Below are 8,139 nucleotides of genomic sequence, written 5' to 3' on the forward strand. Positions count from 1 at the left end.
AAAAAAAAATATTTTCTTTGATTAAACAAATATTTTCTATAATTAAAAAAATTAACTTTAAAATTTAATTAATTAGCTTTATGTTTTAACACTCTTTTAACATTTCTTGCTGCTTAACATAATCAGTAACATATTTCTGCCTATGTAGGTAGGCATAATGTACATACCTGCATTATGTAAATAGCAAAACTACATAAACGTTGTAATATGAACATTCTATTCTATATACATACTACATATGTCTAATTGAATTTTTTGTAATTTTTCTCTTAATCGGCTCATTTTTCACTCTCTCCCTGGCTCTTGTCCGACTATCGATACAACTAACTGATTATATTATATAACCAAACTATACCATATTCAATCCCACTAAACGTTCATTTGACTCATCTGTTGTTGTTGTTGTACCGTTTGTTGTGGCACGTTTATCTTCTTTACATCATTTGGTTTGAATTTCATTTAAATTAGCGGCTGGAGGAAACATTCGCACAGCAATTGGACGAGATGGAATCGTTGTATGGCGGCGCACTGGTGGTTTCCATGCCGTCCGACACCTTACAGCGCGATCACTTTACCGGCTCCACACGCAGTAGTCTGTCGTCCTATTCGGAGGGTTGAAGGCATACGTTGTTGATTAAAGTAATATTAAACAAAGAGGAAAAATAAAGCGAGCAAAAAAAAAAGTGTTCCAAAAAAATAAAAAAAGTTACAGCGGAATAAAAAATATGCATATACATATATATTTAAATTTATATATATATATGTATATATAGTATATAATAGAAATACATACTGAACGCAGTAAATAAATAGGCATATATACGCGTATGAATATTAAATTAATTTAAATTCCAAAAAAATGCAGAAAAACATAAAAATTTAAGTAAAAGCGAAAGAAAAAAAATTTATATAAAATAATCCAAAAACTGCATAAAACGAAAATTATTAAAATAAATCAATGCGAGCGTATAAAAAAGAAAACAAAAAACGTAGCAAAGCATGCAAAGTTAAAACAGTTAGTCTGTCGAACAGAATGGCTAAGTAATTTTAAATATACACTTACACATAAATATATATATAAATGAATATTTTTTAGTTTAATATTATCTGCTTATATATCCTAGTTCTACTTAATTATTATTATTATTATTATTATTATGATAATTATATTGTGTGCGCCCAGCCAGTTGTAGCTGTCTACTGCGCCGCGCCGTTAATTATATAACACATACATGCCTACTACCTACCTACCTACCTACCTACCTACCTAGTTACATTCATACAAGTATATACAAACCTTACCAATCTCCCCTTATTATACCAACCTCTATTATTATATACAAATTTACTTCCATTAATATTGTAAATATATATAAGCCTTCAAAAATAAATGATCCAATATTGTAATAGATCGTTAGAAATGCGTTTTTCRTTAATCAAACACTAAAAAAAATTAAAAAAACATGATTCAAAATTTCTTACAACAACKGCGATCGGTCAAGGGTGATCCATTTCGAGGTTCCCTCCCTTTTTAAAGAAAAAAMACAGAAACTTCAAATTTWATGRGGAATGTTTATTATCATTCCAAAGAACATTCTTTGGCATTTATTTTTSGAAGATTATGGTACAACCGTTGAGTCTAATTTTYGATGATTCGTTCGTCACCGGCATCATTTTTGAAGCAATACGGACCGATGATTCTACTGGCCCACAAATCACAGCAAAACATTCTCGTTTCTGGTTGAAATTGCAGCTCTTGAATCTCTTCTGGTTGCTCTTTGTTTCAAATCCGGCAATTTTACTTGTTTAAACACCCATTGAGCCAGAAATGCGCCATGTCGTTAAATACATACGTCAGTTCGAGTTGCAGCGAATGCCGCCTAATCGACTCTCCACGGTCTTCGTGAACACATTTTAGCTTCGGCTGCTATATTTTCTACGTGCTGGACGCGGTCTATTTGGTCGAATATTATGCAATAACGCATGCTTGGTCGCAAGTTCTGTCGAGATCGTGGTATAGACAACGCACGGGTTTCCAAATGTTGATCACGTTTTGGGATGTTAGCCGTACATCATTCAATCTCGTCCATTATTACATTGCCGTCGATGCCTATGTGGCCTGACAYCCAGAAGAAGTGAAGTGCTTGCTTCTGACGCCTTGCTTACCAAAAAACTTCTGACGCCTGGCTTACCAAAAAACTTTTGACCGATATTTCGTATGAGGTTACTGCTTTGATTGCTGCTTAGCTGTTACGTAGATTTTGACTCTGGAACTGCCTGCAGGTGCATTAGAGGCCAGCTCCGCCCAAAAGTCCAATATGTTTCCGCGCTTGACACTGTGCCGTGTCCCAAAAGTTACTTCAATATTAATTTATAGTATAGTGAGTTCTCATGGCACCAGCAATTTCCACTCATGTTACTGACTAAGCAGTGCACCTAAAGTAATTCTCTAGGAAATTCTGTTGGTAACTAGTTGGATGAGAAGTAAAGAATTGAGCAGATAGGATTTCATTTTGTATATAATATAATTAAAATGGTTAATATTTCATTTAGTTATATTTTGTGTACTAATACTGGACGAAAACGCTCCGCTCAGAGGAAAAGAGGAAGACCGCCACTCCGTTGGAAAGATCACGTGGAGAATGATGACCTGACTACACTTGGAATCTCAAATAACCGCGTAAGAGTTGTCTACGCCAATAAAAGAAGAATATTAAATTTTTTAATCCTAAATAGAATAGGTTAAGTTAATCTTGAAGTTTGTAGCAACCAGAAGGAAACGTCGGAGACAATACATATATCGTAAAAGTTTTTAAAATGATCAGCGAAGAGCTGAGTCGATTTAACAAAGTCCGTCTGTTTGTATATACGTGAACTATTCCGTTAGTTTTTGAGATATCGCTCTGAAATTTTGTACACATGTTTTTCTCCTCAAGAAGTTGCTTGTTTGTCGGAAGCGCCGATATCGAACCACTATAGCATGCAGCTGCCATACAACTGAACGATTAGAATCATGTGCTTGCCTGCAAATCTTTTTCATTCGACGAGATATCTTCTTGAAATTTTGGATAGGTTATTATCCAAGACARCGCCAAAATTTCCGAAATAAATTGTGCAGATCGATTCACTATAGCTTATACATACGAGTATGTACATACATAGCTGCCATACTAAGAGAGCGATCAACATCAAGTCCTTGTATGGAAAACCTTTTTATTTGCCATGACATTTTGACGAAACTTGACACAGATTATTCTCCAAGTCAATGCAATAATTTCCTAAAATACTGTTAAAATCGGGTCACTATAGCATATAGCTCTCGTACAAACTGAGTAATCAAGAGAGTCCTGGTATGTATTCACATCAAGATAATCACCTTTTTATACACTTTTACGTTACATAAAAATGCAATTATGAATGGTATAATATACGCAATGTTTTTTCTTGCCTAAATTATTTATTTTAATTTTATTATATTTTTTTTACGCTCTCACTCCGTATTCTCCGCGCTCAAAATCTGGCATTTGAAATGACCTCAAATTGTAACAATTAACTCCTGCAGTTATTATTTCAAATTTACGCGGATTTTCGCGTTAAGTAAGTAAAAAAAAATAGCTTACAACATCTTAAAGATGCCATCAAACAGATATTTTAACAGCTACAGTACATCCACCCTGCATTCTGCATTCTCGGCAACATTCAATTGCAGCAACAACATGCGTTTTGTGCGAAAAATATTTTATCGTTGATATTAACCTAAATTTTTGAGTGTACGTGCACGAACACGCACACACATGCATACGCATGCATACACATGCATAAATGGTCGCAGCAACAGGCGTGCTAGGAGCAACAGTGCACAACGCGCTGCTCGAAGTCCATATTGATTGAAATAGTTCAGTTTTTCATTTTGTGCTGCTGCTGCTGCTGGCTGGACCGAGAGATAATGATGACGAAAGCACAGCGATGACGAGACGACACCATGCGATGAAGCTACTATGTCGCTAACAATAACAATAACAGTTGCAACAACAAAAACAACAASAATGCACATAGCATGTGAATATTCTGAGCTTGCATGTATGGATGTGTGTGTGTGTATATATTTGTTAGTTTGTCACAAAAGTAGGAATAATGTGCCTTATTGTACCTCCAACTGATTGGGATGCCTTGCCGAGGTACGTGCGCTGAATGGCATAATCAGTTCGTTTGGGAAACAGAATTCAAGACGTACATCAAGATTCAGTTGCAATAATGTGAGGGCAAAAAGAAAAACGCCACACCACCAGCACCACCACCATCCGACTGCAAGGAAAGCAAGGAACGCATTTAAGTTAAAAAAAAAAAAACAATAAAAACAAAAAACAGGAGTAGAAATAAAACGAAGGCACAACAACAAGAACAAAAGAAATCAAGTTGCCAACTGCATTGAACAACACAAGGCAGATAACAAGCAAACAAACTGCAAAAAAAAACAACAACAACAACAATAACAAAAACAACATGAAAAGAAATAAATATATAAAGTGGCGATAAAACAGGATTGCGTCGCTTGAATTTTAAATAATCGATCGGTTGAGTAATCGATAAAAACAGCAGCGCGGCAGCAGCGGCGGCGGTGGCGGCCGCAGGATCGCTGAAAAAGAATAATTGTACGAGCAATTTTGTATTGTGAGAACACTTTGGTAAATGAGCTTTTATTATGAATACATTTACTGTTGTTGTTTTTGTGTAGCGTTTTTTAGTTATTTTTTCTCTCGCCGTATTAAGATTAATTATGTGGCCGCGAAGCGTGTCCTTTGATTAAATAAATGGCTATGGCGCGCACAAAAACGACTTGTTGCGCGATAAGAAAAAAACAACAAAAAATGCCGCTACATTGCTAGTGCACTAATTTAAAAATTGCTTATGAATATATTTCCGTAGCCAAGCATAGAGAATTGGCTGCCGTAAGCGTTAAAAGCGAGCAAATGGACCGTTGCAGCAAGGTAGATATGTTTCTAGCGCGTTCAGAGGCTCGTTGAAAATATATGAAAGTTTTCTTAGCCAAAAAGTTTRCGGAGTTTTCATGGACAATGAGAGMTTTGCWAACGAATGAAAGCTTYTCTGACCAATGAAAGCTTTGCGAACTAATGACAATTTTTCTGGGCAATGAAAGCTTACCTGAGCAATGAAAACATTCCTAATTCATGGAAATTTTTCTGACCAATAAAAGCTTTTCTGACCAATGAAAGTTTTCTTGGTCAGTGAGAGCCTTGCTAAACGTTGAAAGCTGTTCTGTAAAATGGAAGTTATCATGGACAATGTTAGTTTTTCTAAACAATGAAAGCTTTGCCAACTAATGAAAGGTTTCCTGAATAATAAAACTTTCCTCGAGAATGATAATTTTCGTAATCAGTGAAAGTTTTTCTCACGAATACAAGTTTCCTAATCAATGAAAGTTTTTCTGAGCAATGAATATTATCATGAGAATTGATAGCTTTGCCAACTAATGACAATTTTTCTGGGCAATGAAAGCTTACCTGAGCAATGAAAACATTCCTAATTCGTGGACATTTTTCTGACCAATAAWAGCTTTTCTGACCACTGAAAGTTTTCTTGGTCAGTGAGAGCTTTGCTAACCATTGAAAGCTTTTCCSTAAWATGGAAGTTATCATGGACAATGTTAGTTTTTCTAACCAATGAAAGCTTTGCCAACTAATGAAAGCTTTCCTAGAAAATTAAAGCTTTACAGGATAATGTTAACTYTGCCAAAAACTCCTACCAATTGAATGCAAAGAATGTTCTTTTTGGGACATTTGARGAGAATCTGAATAGAAAAGAGTCTAACTAAGCTAACTGTTCACCGTGAATAAACTGCCACTGGAGCCTGCCAATCTACTTGTTGGTCTTTGCGGAAACAAATTTCATTTGTAGATAAAACATGAATAAATGTTAATATAGGCTGCTCCGAATATGTAATACCATTCCTAGGCACATTTCTTGTATTATAGAAGGGTATAACAGGGTAAAAAAGATTATTATCTTGATATTGAAATAAAATAGTTCTCCATACAAGAACTTGATAAGGCATCTCTATTTCCTTCGACAGTCTTCCTTTCGCAAAAGTACGAAGTCCTGCAGTTAAAAACTTTTCTACGGAAGTCCCTACTACCATCCTTCACATAGTCATCTTATCGACTTCGGACAAGTTTGAGTTACATAAGTTTCAGAGAAAGAGTTTTTCACAGGCCCAGTTTTTTGCTGTTCCTCCCCATGATTGATTAAAAGTATTGCACTACATGRCTTACTGCTTCTCAGAACGAAATTTCAACAATTTTCATAAAAAGTTGATCCGTGTTTTATCTATGTAGATAGAATAATGTATGYGTCATTCAACCAACTCTTGCACTAATCGAAATTTTCGTACTTGAAGTTGGTGATTGTTTTTGGTGTAGCRGCAGAACACATTYCTCAAWTAGTTTYTAGAAGTGCGGTCGAKTTGATAGACCTTGRTCGAATATCAMTCCGCGTCCGTTCTGGTTTCATTGTCCCTACTGTCGTAGGAACGGCTGAACGAAAGCCGCCCTATTTTAAGCAACTCCAAGACCTGAGTTATGAAAATTTTTTTTAMTTATAATAAATCMGCGTCCGTTCTGGTTTCATTGTCTCGACTGTCGTAGGAACGGATTTTTTGACGCCTCATATCTACCGATCCGCTACTTTCAGAAACTACAAGAACTGAGTTGCGATAAAATTGTTTAATATTAATAAATCCGGTTCCGTACCGCTTCCATTGTACCGACTGTATGGAAACTGTGTTTTTTGGAGTTCATTACCCTATTAGCCAGCTTTTAAGAAGAAATAGCGATCAGACATCTTGAGGAATAACAAGCCCGTTCCCACAACCGTCGGGTCTACGTAACCGTAACGGACAGGGTTTTTTTTTTTATCTGGTCAAGGACTGTTAACTCTRTCACTACAACAACAATTATAAGTATAACAAGCTACCACATGGGTGGAACTCGACCTTGTCGACGTAGAACTAATTATTTTTATTTATCTAGAAATCAACACTTCTCAGTCTCTTACGTTTGGTTTGGAAATTTGGTGACTGATTGCTATCACCAAATTTGCCTCAAGCTTAAGCCGTCTACTACATTGGGTCGTTTGGTCGCGATTTCGCATATTTTTTTGCTACACTGCGCGCTAAAGTATTCATACATATGCAATATCCCTTATATAAGTTTTCAGACTTTGTAGACACGCATGTCATAATTATATTCTTAGCGCCACTTTAAAATTATGGAAGTAGGTTTACACCAAAAAAAAAAAAAAAATGTACATATTTCGCAAACGCGCGAGAAAAAAGTGGACGACAAGAGTGGAAAGTCCCATTGTTTACGGTCTTCGCCGTAAGTTGCCACGATTGGGAATATTGCTCGAATTTTTAAATYATTTCAACGCACACATACGCGCCACGCCAGCACATGCATSCGCACACGGCTGAAACGTACAATATATCAATATCGACGTTATTGACCGATCCAAACATTCCATATGCCACTGYTTGTGGCTTGTGGCTGGCGCTGATGGCCTGTGGCCTGCGACAGCGCATGGCAATCAGACGAGGATGCGCAGCTCGTCGAGCCAACAACCGACTGCAATTCAGCTGCGAAATGCTTGGCTTTGATTTGGTACATTGTTGTTGAGTTTATTTGTTACTACTCACTCATACTGGCGCGCATGATTTTGTTTTACTTATATTTACTTAATTTTCCTCATATTTTTACTTTTTAYCATTTTTTTCTGCCGAGTGTGTGCTTTATTTTGGTGTCGTTTGCTACGCATTGTGACGAGCGMGCTATGGAATGGTATGGCCGTTGGTATGCGACGTCGCGTCTCGTCTCCGTGCGCTTTTTCCTGCCGCCGCTGCTGCGGCTGCTACTCTGCAGCATAGTACTCAGCATTGAAAATCACAAACAGCAGCTACTGGAAACACAAAAAAAAAAAAAAAAAAATTTAACCAAAACAACAGCAAACAGCCACGGAGAATCCAGGAAAGACAACAATGCCAAAGACATCAACGCAGCCAATATGAGCAATGGACAATGTGAAAAAAGTTACCGTTTTCTACTTGACTTTTTCTTGACATTTTAT

This window comes from Bactrocera latifrons, unplaced genomic scaffold, assembly GCF_001853355.1.
Source record: "Bactrocera latifrons isolate USDA-ARS-PBARC rearing strain unplaced genomic scaffold, ASM185335v1 scaffold_207, whole genome shotgun sequence".
Taxonomy (NCBI): domain Eukaryota; kingdom Metazoa; phylum Arthropoda; class Insecta; order Diptera; family Tephritidae; genus Bactrocera; species Bactrocera latifrons.